Source organism: Perca flavescens, chromosome 2 (assembly GCF_004354835.1).
Source record: "Perca flavescens isolate YP-PL-M2 chromosome 2, PFLA_1.0, whole genome shotgun sequence".
Lineage (NCBI taxonomy): Eukaryota > Metazoa > Chordata > Actinopteri > Perciformes > Percidae > Perca > Perca flavescens.
In genome coordinates, this window is record NC_041332.1 from 2695212 (window position 1) to 2715211 (window position 20000).

The following is a 20000-nucleotide window of genomic DNA, read 5'->3' on the forward strand; positions in this document are numbered from 1 at the left end:
CTTATCGCCAGGGAACTATAGCCCAATACAACAATTAAATATGTGCATTGAACAGATTAATGATTGGATGTGCCAGAACCTTCTTAAATTAAATGAAGAAAAAACGGAGGTGGTTGTTTTTGGAGCAAAAGAGGAACGATTGAAAGTCAGCGCTCAGCTTCAAACGACAATGTTAAAAACAATAGACAAAGCAAGAAATCTTGGTGTAGTCATGGACTCAGACCTAAATTTTAAAAGCCACATTAACATAATTAAAAAATCAGCCTATTATCACCTTAAAAAATATATCAAGGGTTAAAGGGCTTATGTCTCAGCAGGATCTGGAAAAACTTGTCCATGCTTTTATCTTCAGTAGACTTGACTACTGTAACGGTGTCTTTACAGGTCTCCCTCAAAAATCAATCAGACAGCTGCAGCTGATTCAAAACGCTGCTGCTCGAGTCCTCACTAAAACCAAGAAAGTGGATCACATCACTCCAGTACTGAAGTCTCTACACTGGCTTCCAGTGCCTCAAAGAATTGATTTCAAAATACTTTTACTGGTTTATAAATCACTAAACGGTTTAGGGCCAAAATACATTTCTGATCTGTTACTACATTATGACCCACCCATACCTCTCAGGTGGTCTGGGACAGGTCTACTTGTTGTCCCAAGAGTCAGAACTAAACAGGGGGAAGCAGCATTCAGTTTTTATACTCCACATATCTGGAACAAACTCCCAAAAACCTGTAGGTCCGCTGCAACTCTCAGTTCTTTTAAATCTAAGCTAAAGACCTTTCTTTTTGATGTTGCTTTTCTTTAAATAATCTATTTTATTAACTTTAATTTCTTATACTGCACTGTAACTTTTATTCTTATACTGCACTATCAATTTTATTCTTGTCTTTTACTGTTTTTAATTTGTTTATTGTTTTTTAATTGTTTTCTAACTGCTCTTTAATGTTTTATGTAAAGCACTTTGAATTGCCCTGTTGCTGAAATGTTCTATATAAATAAAGCTGCCTTGCCTTGCCTTGACTACAAGTCAAAGGTTGGTTGGAACAATACCGACAGGACACAAAGAAAAATTAACAAAACAAGTACAAGGTGCAGGCGACTGCTGTCACTCACTGTCCCTCAGTTTATGGAAGCAACACAGACTGCTGCCTGCTCACAGCTCTTAGTGTCTTCTCCTAGTAGGACTGGTAATTTAATTTAATCTGAGAGCTATAGAAAACCTTTTGGTTCTTATATATATTCTTTGGAAATATAGTTTCCAAATGTTTATATATTTGACATGTTAAGTGAGGAAGTTTGGCTTTGTTTTAGGCTCACTAAGGGTGCAATCAGTGGAGAGCCTTTCCTCTAAAGGGAGCCAGGTTTTCCTTTGTCACCTGTTTTCAATGGCAAGGCTGTGCGCACTCAGTCTGTACTGTGCCGATCCGTAACCATGCTCAAATAATCTGCTATGGTGTCCTGTTGATTTAGAGCAACAAAACTACATCATCTATTGGAAAATAGATGATGTAGTTTTGTTTAAGATGTGGTGTAATCTAGTTGAGTTGTTGGTTATGTTCCTGATGCTTTGGTGGAACAGGTTTGTGAACTCAGCTGGGTAAGCGGGTGTCAATTTTTGTTCATCTCTTGGCACTTGATAATATGAAATGGGGTCACTATGTTTAGATGTGTCCAAAATTGAATTGCTTATTTTTGGTTTTAAATTCTTATAAACTGGCCTAATTCTGCCTCTTTGCATTATATTTAGTTTTCCTCTCGATATGTAGGAGAAGCTTACAGAACTCTGCATGCAAGGTGTCAATAGTGTGTTATCTTATTGATTCAATTCTTGTTTTGTAAGTGGACCGGACTCCCACCTCGCTGGTATGGAGTGCACTTGGTTCAAACACACAACTCAAATGAGTTTTAGCCAAATTGTAATTGGCATTTTGTTTTTACATTTTTGTACAGCATACAAAGTCCTGCGTTCATTAAAAAGTCATTAAAATGCCCTCCACATTACTTTCAGTAGCTTTGTAGAACAGTCTTGTGTCAAATATACACTAAAGCTTTTTGAAAGTAAATAAAAAAAGCATGTATATTCTTTTATATGTTTATCAATGAGGGCATATAGGGTCTAAATATGATCAGACGTTTTATTGTGATATCAGTAGTCTGGAGTTTGAGTGGAGGAAAGGGCATAGCAGGTCTGTTTGCGGAGCAGAGCCACTTTCTTTAAACCAGCTTGTGCACCCTTGCAGAATCAGAAAACAGTTGTGACATTAAATGGCCAAAACAAACTTAAGACAGGCAAGAGGAGCATCAAAACATAAAAAACAAAAACCATGGAAGCGCCACCGGTGGCTACTTTAATTATTTCACCTGTACTATACAACAAAGAGTGATAAAAGTAAATATGAGGTCTTTATAGCTGAAAAAAAATGTATATAATAGAAGGAGGCGTATTTAAATGGAATGGGGGTATAAATATTATAAATATTAAAACAATTTGCCATGTGTCCCCATAGGGTTGGTGAAAGTCTATTATTATATCTAAAGTTTATTTGTGAAATCCTAACATTTTAAGTGATTTTCAGGATCCCAGAATCCAAAAAGAATTTTTGGAGTTGAAACCATGTCTCTAGCTCATTTAGAAATAGTAGTTTGGAAAGGGTCCCCATGTACATTCGCTATGTCATGAGTCCCCACCGAGTAGCAAAAAACGGGTTTGTGTATGTGTGTGTCTGTGTTTGTGTTAGTGTGTGTGTTTGTGTGTGTGTGTGTGTTTCTGTGTGTGTTTCTGTGTGTGTGTGTGTGTGTTTGTCTGTGTGTGTGCATGTGTGTGTGTGTGTGTGTGTGTGTGTGTGTGTGTGTGTGTTAGTCTCTGACAGACTGAGTGTAATTTCAGTGTGTGTGTGTCTGTGTGTGTCTGTGTGTGAGTGTGTGTGTGTGTGTGTGTGTGTGTGTGTGTGTGTGTGTTTTTCTGTGTGTGTGTGTGTGTGTGTGTTAGTCTCTGACAGACTGAGTGTAGTTTCAGTGAATGTGTGTTTTACGGAGGCTGTGATGGACCAACACCTCCCCCTGCTGACCGACAAGGCATCCCTGCTGATGGGTTTAAGGCCTCCATTACCCATAATGCCACAGGGTGTGATGCCAGGCAGACAGGAGCAGACTTAACTCTCAGGGCTAGATTTATCGAGCCGTTTGCGTCTGTTTCCAGGCGCTAATTGGTTGCAAAGACGGACATAACCGATGCGGGCTATTTACAAACAGGGGGCACTTGGGTCAAATCTGAGATTGTCCTCCACATGAGCGAGAAGAGACAAGTTACGCTTACAATATGCGTTCGTGGGAGGGTCGTGGGGAAAGTGGGAGTTCCACCCAAAAAGGTGGGAGGATAAGCGCAAAGTGCACCCAATTATATATATATATATATATATATATATATATATATTATATATTCCGTGTTATTTACAAAGACTGTCAGTAAGAGCGCGTCTCTATTCTGCGGGGGAAATTCTCCGCCTCTTAAAAGCAGGTCTAAACCAGCCGCAGTCGAGTTTCCTCGTAGACCTTTATGCCGCTGGTGAAATGGCAACAGTAATCTGAGCAAGACGAAGACATGGGCGAGGCTGAACATATGTTTAACACGAGAATCACACTTTGTCAGTGAACACAACATCATTTAGCGTTACAGATCGAGCAGCCGTGCAGTATTAGAGCTACTGGAAGAAATCAAAGATGAAATTGAATCTCCGACTCAGCGTTCACATCCCATTCCAGCAGTTGTTAAACTCCTCGCTACATTACAGATATATCGGCATCAGGATCATTTCAAACAGTCATAGCATCAGCAGTGGGAATATCTCAGTCTTCACTCAGCTGTATCATAGCACAAGTACCGCTTCGCTACAGCGCAATCTACAGCATAGTGATAGGTTGATAAATACTACGCAAAATGTGGAAGCATAGCGTGCGCTATTACCCAACTCGCATAAACAGAAGCAGCGCAAGCTGCGCTAGTGTTAGTAAATTAAGCCCTCTGTGTTGATAGCTGAGAGGCAACAGCTGCTGTTGTAGTGATGGATTCTTTTACGAGAGTCGGTTCAACCGGACGGTTGTTGGTTGGCCTACCGAGTTAATAGATTCGGTCACCGGTTCGCGTGCCGTTGGCGGTGGGGGGGGTGATCGCGTTTAACTTTACATATCTATCAAGATAACATTACGTGTATTTGTATGTGATATAGGCCTAATACTTTCCCCTTGGTAGTATAGCATATGAATTTCCATGAACACAATTCTAAAATGCACGAGACATAAAGGCTTCTGCGATCGGTTAATAACTCAAACTTGCCGCTTGATTGCCAGTTACATGCCGCTTGATTACATTAGAGTCGAGAGGGCCGGCAGGTTGCACGGTTACATTAGAGTAGAGAGGGCCGGCAAGTTGCACGGTTACATTAGAATCGAGAGGGCCGGCAGGTTGCACGGTTACATTAGAGTTGAGCGGGCCGGCCGGTTGCACGGTTACATTAGAGTCCAGACGGCCGGCAGGTTGCACGGTTACATTAGAGTCGAGAGGGCCGGCCTGTTGCACGGTTACATTAGAGTTGAGCGGGCCGGCCGGTTGCACGGTTACATTAGAGTCGAGAGGGCCGGCAGGTTGCACGGTTACATTAGAGTCGAGAGGGCCGGCAGGTTGCAAGGTTACATTAGAGTCGAGAGGGCCGGCAGGTTGCACGGTTACATTAGAGTCGAGAGGGCCGTCAGGTGGCACGGTTACATTAGAGTCGAGAGGGCCTTCAGGTTGCACGGTTACATTAGACTCGAGAGGGTCTTCAGGTTGCACGGTTACATTAGACTCGAGAGGGTCTTCAGGTTGCACGGTTACATTAGACTCGAGAGGGCCTTCAGGTTGCACGGTTACATTAGACTCGAGAGGGTCTTCAGGTTGCACGGTTACATTAGACTCAAGAGGGCCTTCAGGTTGCACGGTTACATTAGACTCGAGAGGGCCGGCAGGTTGCACGGTTACATTAGAGTCGAGAGGGCCGGCCGGTTGCACGGTTACATTAGAGTTGAGCGGGCCGGCAGGTTGCACGGTTACATTAGACTCGAGAGGGCCGGCAGGTTGCACGGTTACATTAGAGTCGAGAGGGCGGCAGGTTGCAGGGTTACATTAGAGTCGAGAGGCCGGCCGGTTGCACGGTTACATTAGAGTCGAGAGGGCTGGCCGGTTGCTTGGTGACATTAGAGTCGAGAGGGCCGGCAGGTTGCACGGTTACATTAGAGTCGAGAGGGCCTTCAGGTTGCACGGTTACATTAGAGTCGAGAGGGCCTTCAGGTTGCACGGTTACATTAGAGTCGAGAGGGCCGGCAGGTTGCACGGTTACATTAGAGTCGAGAGGGCCTTCAGGTTGCACGGTTACATTAGACTCGAGAGGGTCTTCAGGTTGCACGGTTACATTAGAGTCGAGAGGCCGGCAGGTTGCACGGTTACATTAGACTCGAGGGGGCCTTCAGGTTGCACGGTTACATTAGAGTCGAGAGGCCGGCAGGTTGCACGGTCACATTAGAGTCGAGAGGGCCGGCAGGTTGCACGGTTACATTAGAGTCGAGAGGACGGCAGGTTGCACGGTTACATTAGACTCGAGAGGACCTTCAGGTTTCACGGTTACATTAGCCTCGAGAGGGTCTTCAGGTTGCACGGTTACATTTGACTCGAGAGGGCCTTCAGGTTGCACGGTTACATTAGACTCGAGAGGGTCTTCAGGTTGCACGGTTACATTAGAGTCGAGAGGGCCGGCAGGTTGCACGGTTACATTAGAGTCGAGAGGGCCGGCAGGTTGCACGGTTACATTAGAGTCGAGAGGGCGGCAGGTTGCACGGTTACATTAGAGTTGAGCGGCCGGCAGATTGCACGGTTACATTAGAGTCGAGAGGGCCGGCAGGTTGCACTGTTACATTAGAGTCGAGAGGGCCGGCTGGTTGCACGGTTACATTAGAGTCGAGAAGGCCGGCTGGTTGCACGGTTACATTAGAGTCGAGAGGGCCGGCAGGTTGCACGGTTACATTAGAGTCGAGAGGCCGGCAGGTTGCACGGTTACATTAGAGTCGAGAGGCCGGCAAGTTGCACGGTTACATTAGAGTCGAGAGGCCGGCAGGTTGCACGGTTACATTAGAGTCGAGAGGGCCGGCAGGTTGCACGGTTACATTAGAGTCTAGAGGGCCGGCAGGTTGCACTGTTACATTAGAGTCGAGAGGGCCGGCCGGTTGCACGGTTACATTAGAGTCGAGAGGGCCGGCAGGTTGCACGGTTACATTAGAGTCGAGAGGGCCGGCAGTTCGTCAACACTATGCTGTTGCTGCGGAAACAAACGTATACCGAGATGCATCAAAAGTACTCTGTGGTCTGAAATCATTGTGTTCACTTAAAGGGCCAGTTCACCTAAAATTATAAACACTTTTTTCACTCGCACTGTGCATGTGTGTGTGTGTGTGTGTGTGTGTGTGTTTGTGTCTCTGACAGACTGATAATTTTTTAATAGTTTTTAAATAGTTTTTTTGATAACTCTGCAAACCCTTGGTGTTCTCTCAATGAGCTTCATGAGGTAGTCACCTGAAATGGTTTTCACTTCACAGGTGTGCTTTGTCAGGGTTAATTAGTGGAATTATTTCCCTTATTAATAAAAAAGCAAAGGGTGGCTACTTTGAAGAATCTAAAATATAAGACATGTTTTCAGTTATTTCACACTTTTTTGTTAAGTAGATAATTCCATATGTGTTCATTCATAGTGTTGATGCCTTCAGTGAGAATCTACAATGTAAATAGTCATGAAAATAAAAAGGAAACACATTTGAGCTGACAACAAACATTTCCTCCTGCCACTCCTTCACATTAAAAGCATCCAACTGGTGATACAGACAGGGGGCTTTTATTGTGAAGCAGCCACAGGAAACACAATGTACTTGTAATGAAATACAACTTCTGTGTAAACCAGCTTTTCTGTCCAGTGTTTGGTGTTCAAGTCACTGTTTACTCAGGCCTTTTTGACAATCACATATTTACAGATTTCGTTGACTTATAAACCATCTTACCCACAAAACAAATAAAAGAAAATAACCAAAGTGACTAATAATGAACCAAAACACTTTACAGACAAAATAGAAACATTCTCTAACCTTTTATACACGGTATAATAACGATATATATTGTGTTCTGTAGACACTATAGACATGTAATAACTTAAAATAGAAGTTAAAATAAATGTCTGCGGATTTAACAGAGGTTTTGTAAAAATAGATATTCTGATGCAGTGTTGAAGAGATGAATGCATTAAATTAATTTGTTGACTATGTAATGGAATACATATAATTTAAAATATCTTAACAATGAAGTGTAAATCAATCACCACATTAAAAAGATAGAAAATCAGATCTAAACTAATTATTAACATTTGTTTCCCTGTATGAAAATAAATAAGTCAAAGTTAAGTGATTAGTTTACTCTGACAGGAGAGATGATCAGAGGGGCAGAGTTTTTACCACCAGAATTATTATAGGGACTGAAGAATGGGAAGAGTTTCTCAGTGAAGGAGCAGCCAGTAAAGGAGTAGATAAGAGCTGCAGCATCTACGTCATAAAAGGAGACCAGACCCTCCTCATAATCCACAAACACCCCCACCTTCAGAGGAGGAGACTTCAGAGAGAGAAGGACTGGAAGGTCAGCAGCAGCTTTGTACTCATTTCCATTTCTCAACACTATAGTCCAGTAACCATTCTGAGGACTCAGTGTGATGTTTCCCTTCCTGTCGATCGACTCTCTGACCACTCCTAAAACCCATTTAGTCTTTTCTTTAACTTGAACCTCAAAGTAAAATCTGCCTGAAGAGAAACTCTGTTTTCCTAAAACATTAACACACTTAGAAAATCTCTCTGGGTTGTCTGGGAGATTCTTCCTCACATCACCATGATTCACTTGTTTCCCATCATCAGACAGGATGAGTTTAGGATGTGCTGTATCAGGATCAAGAGTCACATGCACTGCATACTGCTGGACCCTCTTCAGCTCAGACTCAAGCAGCTTCTTCATCTCTTTACTGAGTGTCTCCTCCAGCTGAACCACAGCTTTCACCACAGTCCCCTCATATGATGATGGACGGATGCTGACCTCTGTCCAGTCCTTGGTGGGTGGAGGTTGTTGGATGTTTAGGGACTGGAACCTCTGGAGAAGATGGAGGTGGTCTTCAGAGCGTGAGAGCTGCTCCACCTCAGTGCTTCTCTTCATCAGCTCAGAGATTTCCTGTTCCAGCTCTTTGATGAAAGCTTGGCCTGTTTTTCTGTTGTTTTCTGCTTCCCTTTGATCGTGTTGATGAGCTCATTCAGGCCTCTCTCAACAGACTCCTTCAGAGAAGTGAAGACCTGAACACCTTCTGCTATTTCTCTGTCTGCATCTTCCTCACTGAGGTCGACTGAGTGTTTGATCTCCTGAATCTTCAGTCGTCTCTTCTGGATCATCTGCTGAATTTCAGCCTCTGTCTTCCCCAGCTCTACCTTCTTTCCTTCATATTCTTCTTTCAGAGGAACAACATCATGCATCTTGTGGTCTAAAACAGTGCAGAGCATGCAGACATATGTCTGGTCGGTCTTACAGAACAGCTCCAGAGGTTTATCGTGCTTCGTACACATCCTGCCTTCCAGGTTCTCCACAGGGTCGATCAGCTGATGTCTTTTCAGACCTGACATGGTCAGATGAGGCTCCAGGTGAGTCTCACAGTAGGAGACCAGACACACCAGGCAGGACTTCAGGGCCTTCAGTTTGGTTCCAGTGCAGACGTCACAGGGAACTTCTCCTGGTTTGGACACTTGTAGCTCTGAGCTGCTGCTGCTGGCTTTCTGTTGAGCTGACTGTCTGAACTGATCGACCATCTCAGAGATGAAAGTGTTGACTCTTAAACCAGGTCTCGTGGTAAAACCCTCCTTACAGATGGGACAAAGGCACCTGTTACTAGTATTCCAGTGTTCAGTGATGCAGTTTTTGCAGAAGTTGTGTCCACATGGTGTGGTGACAGGATCAGTGAACACATCCAGACAGATGGAGCACAGAAACTGATCTTCAGATGGGAGATAGTTTGCAGCAGCCATATCTACATATAATGTGAATAAAAAAGAAAAACATATTAAAATAGAGTTTTAATTATTTAAAAAAAGGTGTTTTGACTTGCACCAAAATGTGAGCAACAAGGAACACAGTAAAGCTCGCTACTCTGACAAAACAGCACTGAATATATCCACACAGGGGCGGAGCCAGACATTGTACAAATTTGAGGCTCAGCCCGGTTTACAGTGGCTAAACACACTACATATTTTAAGACATTTGAGATAATACAATGCCTAACTATCTGCACTGGGTTGTTGTTGTGGTTGGTGGTGCGTGGTAGTTGCAAGACGTATGTGTAAATTCAAACATATGCTGTGTTCCAGGCAACATCGATACTCAGGTCACAATTCGATTCTTGATTTTTACTTATTTATTTTTATAAACATAGGTTGCTATGACATGTTGTGTGGCTGATAGTGATGTTTAAAAGTCAGAGAGACTAAATCTGATCAGATTACAGATAATCTACAGTCTGTTGGTAATTAAAATCAGCAACAGATCACATGGAGAGCATTTTGACAGCTACTCTGTCATAATAAAAACAACTGGAGACTGTGTACAATCTGATATATGGGTGTGATAACATTATTTTAAATCACAATCGGACCACAGTGTTTCTGTCACTTCCTGTTCAGTCTGAAGGCTGCTGGAATCATAGACAGTGTATATATTAGGGGTGGGGGAAAAAATCGATACAGCATAGTATCGCGATATTTTTCGTGGCAATACTGTATCGATACACAGATGCCAAGTATCGATCTTTCATGACATATGTGTTGGTCAGTCTGTCTGCTTGACAATCACATTTTGCAGCAACAAAATTTAAGTGACATGACCAAACAGAGAAATTTATCTTTTTAGATAAAACAGATGTTGGTGTTCGGGATATCATTTGAAATTGGGGAAAATCTGAAGTTGGAAAAAAGGTAATACATTGCAATATATCGCAGAATATTGCAATATGTTTAAAATCGCAATAATATCGTATCGTGACATAAGTATCGGGATGATATCGTATCGTGAGGCCTCTGGTGATTCCTACCCCTAGTATATATAGGCTGGAAAAGGCTGAAACTGTCCGACTAGAGAGCTGATCTTTGTCCCCGCCCCCGGCTGCTGCCGCCTGCTCTCGTCTACTTTACAGCCGAGGCGCAGTTCATCTAGAACGAGCCTAATAATGCTCCTGTGTCCAAGTTTTATCAAAGAACAGCACAGCTACTTGAACACATTACATTTCCTCCAGCTGCTTCACATTAAAAGCCTCCCACTAGTTCTCTGTTTGAAAGCTTTTATTGTGAAACAGCCAGAGAAGAGGAAGGTGTATTCATGAAGCGATCCGTAAACAGTAACAATAGCAGTAAAGTAGGAAGTAATCTACACTCCAGTCCTGAGAACTGACACAGAGAGACTGTTTAAAGCTGTAACAGTGGACTACTGTATAGTGGGCCTGCAGACAAACAGACATAGTTATACTGTTACCAATTTCACAAGAAATGAAAAGAGAGGAACTTCCTTTCTGAGTAGATCTGAAATTTAGTGTTAATCCTGGTTGTAGAAAGTGTAAATGTGATTAGCTGTACTCACCAGTGTTTGTCAGAGACTCTGCTGTGTTGTTGAGAAAGACCTGATGAAGTCAGTTTGAGTTTTCTTTCAGAGAGAAACAGAGACTTGTCTCTACTGCAGCGTGGCTGACACTCTGACAAACTTCACTTTCATTTCTGGAGTGTGACGTTGAAGCTCTCCTCTTTCCAGTGTTGCTCCTCCTCTTACTGCACCTCTGCTGTTTCCTCCCTCTCATGGTCACTCTTATTCATGCGCAGGAACTAGGGGTGCTGCAGGTGCTGCAGCACCCCCTGTTGGCAAACTGTGATGACAATAAAATGATAGCTTATAAATATCTCTGGTTGTTGTTTCTGTTCCACGGCATTTTGTATGTCATGTTTTGGGTGTGGGATGAAGAGAGGGATAATTTTAGTAATTATTTAATTAAAAAGTATTTAATTTATTTTCAGTGTGTAGTATTAGCCAATCAGATGTGCCTTGACGCGAATCACGCGATTACGATTCAGCCTACGCAGCACGCACACTCAAAGCCCACACAAAAGTTTCACAACTACTACTATATCAGCGCTACTAGCTAGTTAGCAATGTCTCAAAAGAGAATTTTGATTTTTTTTCAATCCAACCCCAAACACCGAGGACTAGCGAGATTTCTCTACCTGACTTGTCATCCAGCATACCAGAAAAAGGTACAACCCCGACGCCGAAAGCAGGACAAGCTAGCTTCTGTCGCCCCCGGTGCTAGCCAACACGACCAGGCTGCTAACGCTAGCACTTCAAATTCGAAATTTTCTCTCTGCCCCGACAAGAGTGAGACTGCTGCAGCAGGGACATCACCTTTACCATCTGAGCCATTTCAGCCAAGGAATTTCGACTTCCCACCAAGCGTTTTTGGGACTGAACGTTTTTCAAGATCCTTTTAAATCAGCTTGGTCTGAAAGATGGAAATGGCTCCATTATGTCAATGACGCTGACAAAGCCCAGTGCTTTACTTGCTGGTCTGTAGTAGCCAAAAAGTTGATGCGTTACTGTTACAGAGCTGACGCCGTATTCATCAGAGGGGGCTTTTCAATTGGCGTAAAGCCACAAAAAATTCAGAGATCACGAGAAGTCAGTCTTCCACCTAGAAGCTGTGAACAAAATCGCTGCTCTGTATAGTACATCGATCAGTGCCCTGCTCTAGACGCAGCGGTTGCGAAGGAGCAGAATACTGGCAGAGGTTCTCCAAGAGGCCTTCAAGTCAGTACGCTGTTTGGTCCGACAGGGCTTACCTCTCCGAGGCCACGATCACCGTGAAGGACATTTCTGGCGATGATGATTGACCGCACCCAGTCGCTTGCCGCAGCTCACAGTGGATGCTCCGCAGGGATAACTGGCTGTCGGATACGATCCAAAACGAGATGATAGAACTGAGGAGTTGCAGTGTTCACCTAACTGGCCCACCTGCCTCTCTTCATAATTGTTAGATTAATAATACATAACAAAGTAGAGGGAGACAGGCCAGCCAAGCCCGATCCGGGGGGGAGAGTTCTAAGCCCGAACAGGCTACCTCTCCTTATGACCTGTCTCTCTTAGTTACGCCGGTTATAGTTACGCTGTTAAACATCCCTCCACTCTCATCTTTCAAGGACAGGTGAGTATTGTGAACGACACTCCAGTTTCCGCCCTGACTTCCTGTTTCTTGTTGCAGGCGACAACGGCAGACGCTTAACGTCTCGCGATTTAAAGTCCTCCACAACGAAATACAGTCACTAATTACACCGTTTCGCTGTATTTTAACCGGACCTGTCTGGCCGCAGTTTCTCCGTTGTTTGCAAAACTTTCCTCCGCTCCGTTTGCTAACGTCTCAGGTATTTGTTGTGCTAACGGCTAGTTAGCCTACCTGCTAGCGGGAGTTAAACGAACCACTCAGGATTTTGCCTCCTGGGAAATCTATTGTATATTTTGGTAGCAGTAACGGGCTATCCACTGCTTGCTAAACACAAGCAGGAGCACTTGCATTGTATTTCGACTTGTGAAGGTTTTTAGGTTTTAGGAGAAGGCCTCCATCAACGTTGCTACTAGCTAAACTAGCAAGCTACACGATGCCCCCTCAGCTGTTCACCTGGCTGCGACTCGTGCCACCTTTTCAGCCAGAAGATAGTGGAACTTGAAGCCAGAATATCGACTCTCCTCCAGATCAAGGCAAGTGAAGAGTTCCTCGACTCCATTATCATTGGAAGTTCCCCCACACACACACTGATGGATGTTTTGATTCCACTGTGCCCTGCAATACTCTCACCCCACCACACACTAATACAACCTCTGTCCCTGCTGTCTCTCCTCGGCTTCTGCCGAGGACCCAGCCAGCTCTGCTGACCAGCTCCACTCCACACCAGCCTGAGCCATGGCGTGTAAGCAAGCACCAGAGCAGGCGGTCAGGACAACGCTCAGCCCCAGCCCAACCCCTACGACTAGAAAACCGCTACAGCCTTCTGATGAGCGACGAGGAGTTCCCTTCTCTGCCACGCCCCCACGCAGCTCATCCTGGTCCATCCACACAGTCGACGCGCCCATTGAGGGCGGACTCTCCCCCCTCGGACTCATCAATCTCCACGCTGGTCATCGGAAGCTCCATGGTAAGGGATCTCCACATTCCCCCTTTACCCAGCGGTCCCTCCAAGGTCTACTGCTTCCCCGGTGCCAAGGTCCGTGACATCCAGCACAAACTTCCCGGCATCCTCGCCCGCCACTCCAAGGTCGACAACATCATCGTGCATGTGGGCACAAACAACATCAGAGAGAGACGGTCGATAGCACTCCAGGAAGACTTCACCACTCTCATCACCACCCTGATGGGCACAGGTAAGCGGATTGTCATCTCTGGGCCTCTACCTACCTACAGGAAGGGTGCGGAGAGATGGTCCAGACTGTTCTGGCTCCACACCTGGCTGGAACCACTCTGCACTTCCCTGGGCCTTCCCTATGTCGACAACTTCAATTTGTTCTGGGAGATGCCCAACCTGCTGAAGCGTGATGGTCTCCACCCAAACCGACACGGAGCCAGGCTGCTATCTGACAACATAACGACCACACTAACAGAAGGCAAGTATTGACATTATGTTGAAAATATCACAGATTCATGTCCCCAGGTATTGATCCTGATAGCACTATACAAGTGGATGGATCTGAAAATGTTTTCTGTAGGATAACATGTAGTACTAGTATTACTCCAGTAACATGTGGTACTAGTACTATTCCAGTAATTATCAACAACAGACCACACAAAGTGGTGAATAGAGAGGCAACACTTAACAACCTAATTGGAATTAAAACTACCACAGCAATGATAGAAAAGGATAGGAAAATTAGATGTGGATTACTAAATATCAGATCTTTGTCTTCTAAAGCAGTACTCGTAAATGAATTGATATCTGATAATCAAATTGATCTATTCTGTCTTACTGAAACCTGGCTGGGCCATGAAGAATATGTTAGTCTAAATGAAGCCACCCCTCCCAGTCATATTAATACTCAAATTCCTAGAGGCTCAGGCCGAGGAGGGGGAGTTGCAGCCATATTTGATTCAAGCCTGTTAATTAACCCTAAACCCAAACTAAATTATAACTCTTTTGAAAGCCTTGTTCTTAATCTTCAACATCCAACACGGAAATCAGTACAGCCAATTATATTTGTTGTTGTCTACCGAGCTCCAGGTCCGTATTCTGAATTTTTATCTGAATTCTCAGAGTTTTTATCATGTGTAGTCCTTAAATCAGACAAAGTACTTATTGTTGGTGATTTTAATATCCATGTGGACGTTGACAGCAATAGCCTTACTACTGCTTTCAACTCATTACTGGATTCAATCGGTTTCAGTCAGAGTGTGCACAAGGCGACGCACGGTTTTAACCACACCCTCGACCTTGTGCTGGCATATGGTATTGAAATTGAGGATTTAATAATATTTCCGCAGAATCTGGTATTATCAGATCATTTTTTAATTACTTTTGAATTCTTGCTACCTGACCATACTAAACCAGATAGCAGCTTCTACACTAGATGCCTATCTGACAGTGCTATAGCTAAATTTAAGGAAAATATTCCTACAGCATTCCAGTCTATGTCTTGCCTTAACATAACGGAGGACCTCTATGTTAACCTCAGTCCCTCTCAAATTGATACATTTGTAGACGGTGCTACGACTTGCCTACGGACGACCTTAGACTCTGTCGCTCCTCTCAAAAAGAAGACGATAAAGCAAAGGAAATTAGCTCCTTGGTATAACTCCCAAACTCGCAAATTAAAACAAATCTCACGAAACATCGAAAGTAAGTGGCGCTCCACCAAAGTGGAGGAATCCCGTTTGGAATGGCAAGACAGTCTGAAAACCTATAGGAAGGCCCTAAGAAAGGCCAGATCAGACTATTACTCATCATTAATAGAAGAAAACAAGAACAACCCAAGGTTTCTTTTTCAGCACTGTAGCCAGGCTGACAGATAGCCACAGCTCTACTGAGCCATCTATTCCTCTAGCTCTGAGTAGTGATGACTTCATGAGCTTCTTTAATGATAAAATTATAACAATTAGAGATAAAATTCATCACCTTTTGCCCTTAACTTCTAACAGTTCATCTTTAAATGCAGGACCGCTAGAAAGAACGACGACTCCCGACATATACTTGGACTGCTTTTATCCTATAGACCTTCAACAATTAATGTTAAAGATATCCTCAGCTAAGCCGTCTACCTGTCTCTTAGACCCCATCCCAACGAGGCTACTCAAAGAAGCGTTACCCGTGGTAAACACTTCATTATTAGATATGATCAACATGTCCTTACTAACAGGTTATGTACCGCAGTCATTTAAAATTGCTGTGATAAAACCTCTTCTGAAAAAACCCACCCTAGATCCTGAGGTCTTAGCAAACTATAGACCTATATCTAACCTTCCCTTTCTATCCAAGATCCTTGAGAAGGTGGTTGCTAATCAGTTATGTGATTTTCTACATAGCAACAGTCTATTTGATGATTTTCAATCAGGATTTAGAAAGAATCATAGCACAGAGACGGCACTGGTGAAAATTACTAACGACCTTCTAACTGCTGCAGACAAAGGATTTGTCTCCATTCTTGTTCTACTAGATCTTAGTGCTGCATTTGACACTATTGACCATACTATCCTGTTACAGAGACTGGAACACTTAGTTGGCATTAAAGGAATCGCACTAAGCTGGTTTAAGTCCTATTTCTCTGAACGATCCCAGTTTGTTAATGTTAATGATAAACCCTCCAAGCACGCTAAAGTTAGCCATGGCGTTCCTCAAGGCTCAGTGCTTGGACCAATTCTATTTTCCTTATATATGCTTCCTCTAGGTAATATTATTAGGAAACACTCGATTAACTATCACTGTTATGCAGGCGATACCCAATTATATCTGTCAATTAAGCCAGATGAAAGTGGTCAGTTAGCAAGACTTCAAACGTGTATTGAGGATATAAAATCCTGGATGACCCACAATTTCCTGATGTTAAACTCAGACAAAACTGAAGTTATTGTGATAGGACCAACGCACCGCCGAACCGTTTTTTTCGAAAGATATAGTTACTCTGGATGGTATTACCCTGGCCTCCAGCACTACTGTCAGAAATCTAGGAGTTATTTTTGATCAGGATATATCCTTCAACGCCCACTTAAAACAAACCTCAAGAATAGCCTTTTTCCATCTTCGTAACATTGCCAAAATTAGGAATATCCTGTCTCAAAACGATGCTGAAAAACTAGTCCATGCATTCGTTACTTCTAGACTAGATTACTGCAATTCCTTATTATCAGGTTGCCCAAATAAGTCCATTAAGACTCTCCAACTGATCCAGAATGCTGCAGCACGTGTTCTGACGAGAACTAAGAGAAGAGATCATATTTCTCCTGTATTAGCTTCTCTGCATTGGCTTCCAGTGAAATATAGGATTGAATTTAAAATCCTCCTCCTGACTTACAAAGCTCTAAATGGTCAAGCACCATCATACTTAGAAGAGCTCATAGTACCTTATTGTCCCACTAGAGCACTGCGCTCCCCAGAATCTTGGGGCTACTTATGGTTCCTAGAGTCTCTGGAAGTAGACTGGGGGCCAGAGCCTTCAGCTATCAGGCTCCAGTATTATGGAACCAGCTCCCAGTCGGGGTTCGAGAGGCAGACACCGTTACCACATTTAAGAGTAAACTGAAAACCCTCCTCTTTGATAAAGCTTATAGTTAGGGACGAGGAGTTGAAGCGTCCACCTAACCCGCCCACTGCTTCTCCTCGTAGTCATCAGTTTTTTTTCTATACTGTATAATTAATAATCGAGCGAGAGTAGAGGGAGGCGGTCCAGTACAGCCCGACCCGGTTGGGGGAGTTCTAGCCCGACCAGGCACCTCTCTTTAACCTGCCTCTCTTAAGTTATGCTATTACAATTCTAGACTGCCGGGAGGCTGTTCCTCTCTAAGACACACTGAGCTGCTCTCTCATCTCTACTTGTTACTTTTGTATGCATCCTGTCCCAGAAATGCTTGTTACTAATCTAGCTCTGGGGAGTTTACTCCCCGGAGTCCTTATATTTCTTCTTCGCAGAGCTATGCTCTGCGATTCTCTGCATTTCCGGCTGCATCCTGCTGCGTCCTGCTGCACCCGCAGCCTCCCCGTGCTCTGCAGCGCCACGTTACATCCCGCAACGCCCTGCTGTGATGTTCATACGCACAGAGTAGTCAGGATCCGGTATAGGAGACTGCACTACTCAGTATGACACGATGTGCCCTGCTATGACATGAACTTCCACGATAACCTTCAAAGTCAATGTGACTTCTAATGTGACTGTTATCACCACTGTTCATCACGCCCCTAACCGGCCCGTCAGACACCGCCTACCAAGAGTCTGGGTCTGCTGAGGTTTCTTCCTAAAAGGGAGTTTTTTCTTGCCACTGTCGCAATAGCCACTGCTAATGCTTGCTCTTGAGGGAATTACTGTAATTGTTGGGCTTTTGGAATTTATAGAGTGTGGTCTAGACCTACTCTATCTGTAAAGTGTCTCGAGATAACTTTTGTTATGATTTGATACTATAAATAAAATTGAATTGAAATTGAATTGAATTGAATTGAATTGAACTGCTTGCACATGCTGTGCAGCGAAGGTTGGTTTCTGGGGCAATGGTTTCTCATTACTTTGGACTGACGGCTGATGGCACTACAGACATTAGCTCATCCGAGCAGTTTTCCTGCCATGTGCATTATGTGGATCCTGATTTGTGTCAACAGAGTGTGTTTTGGGGATTTTACAGCGCACCAGATTCGAAAGCAGACACTCTCTTCAGGTGCATCGCTGACATATTTTTGCGCTTGCACCTGCCGATTGAAAAGCTTCAAGGCTACTGTTTTGACGGGCAAGTAATATGTCTGGACGTTTCACGGCGACGGGGCGCGTCTTGCAGAAGTTTGATTTGATTTGATTTATTAGACAGTAACAGAAATGAATGCAAAACAAGATGCCATCACAGTGACATTGCACATTTCACAGAACTGTCGAGGATAACATAAAGAAAGTTACAAACTTATTTCCATTGTGGTCCTCGTCTGCCCTGGCTCCTTGTTTGTCCATCGTTGCAACCACTCGTTGGATCTAGCTTTGCAAGAGGTGGCTCGTGATGTGGCTCTCGTCGCAGACGTATTCAACTTTGTACACAGCACCTCCAACCTCATCCGAGAGTCAGCAAAACGCAAGAGTTTGTATCAGTCTCTTTTCCCGACGGAGAACCCGTGTCCAATGTCGCAGCTCTGTGTCCGATAAGAGAGTGTTCGTGGGGAGACTCGGTCGAAAATATCAGGACTTCTCAAGCAAGCTATGAAGGGCAGAACTAAGTTTACACATCCATGCTAAAGTTGACTAAAAAGAGGAATAAAAAATCCTTTTAATGCCTGCCCTTAATTAAAGAAATTAGGAAAAATCCAACCTTTAAGGACACCAATTTGCTTTGTGAATGAATAATGTCTCGTAAATTATATGTTCTTCCTTAAAATACAGGAAGAACGTGTATTTATTTACGATACATTATTAATTCACAAAGAAAATTGGTGTCCTAAAAGATTTGATTTTTCCTCATTTTTTTAATTAAGGCGTTAAGATCAATTTCCCAAAGATGATATTTTTTATTCCTCTTTTTAGTCAACTTTAGCATGGGTGTGTAAACGTATGCACACCACTGTATATTATCTTGATTTTACCCTTTGTCCTGATTATTTATCCTGTTTTATTTCTGACTTCTATATTATAGGCTAGCACTACGAGATTTGTTTAAACGTGAAGAATAACATGTATTATTATTATTATTATTATTATTATTATAGGTGCACTGAGGGGAGGAGGAGTTGTGGACGCTATTTTGTTGAGAGTAAAAGCGTCTGCATCAGCTCTCAGCCTGAAGTGGCCAAAAGATTCTAGGGTCAGCAGAACACCGAGTAGTTTTTGGGACACCACTGCGCTGGAGGATTTAGCAGACAGTGGTGAATTAAAGTGGCGACGGGACTTTTTTGAGGCAGTGGATTTAATGAATTCGGAAGTGGAGCGCAGATTCGATCAAGCTGGCTTGTTAACAGCTGCAAAGAGGGAGAAAGTGCTGCTGGATTGTGCCAAGGGCCTTGTTTCAGATGCTGACTTGAGTAACCTTCAGCAACTGAGGATGCTGGGTGGCCTCACCAAACAACATGCATTCCACTCAGTCCAAGAACTTGCTTGCTTTTTATCAACTCTACATCCACAAACAAGAGGACTTTTCACCGAGGTGGAACAGCTGATCCACTTGTGCCTCTGTTTACCAGTGTCTACTGTTGGCTCGAAAGCTCTTTCTCAGCTCTTTGCCGCCTGAAAACCTGGCTCCAAAGCACTATCTATCGCTCAGAGTAGACTTTCTCACATGGCACTGCTTCACATCCACAAAGACATTTTGGATGATCTGGATATTCAGGGTCTCATGGCAGAGTTTATCAGCCGAACTCCTTAGCGCAAATCTACCTTTGGTGTACCGAAATCATCGTAAGGTAAGACATGGTGTCTTACATCTCTGTGTCTTTTTCCTGCCGCCGTGCAGGCCCAGATGGTAGCCTTTATGATTGTGATTTATGTATGCCTATTATAAAAGAACGAATAGTCTGTAACATTTTAAAATTTGTCACATACTGTCGGATAAGACAGATTTTGCATAGTCTGTTACTTTGTGGCACTTTATGGCCGTTTTTCGGTATATGAACACTTAATCTACTTGTGGTTGTTTTAAAATAAACATACATTGTC

The 20000-nt window shown here is 43.5% G+C and overlaps 1 pseudogene; it reads right to left on the bottom strand.

Moving 5' to 3' along the window:
• Window positions 1–7059: 7059 nt before the first annotated feature.
• Window positions 7060–20000, bottom strand: part of LOC114566314 (E3 ubiquitin-protein ligase TRIM21-like) — a 19367-nt pseudogene continuing 6426 nt past the window's right edge.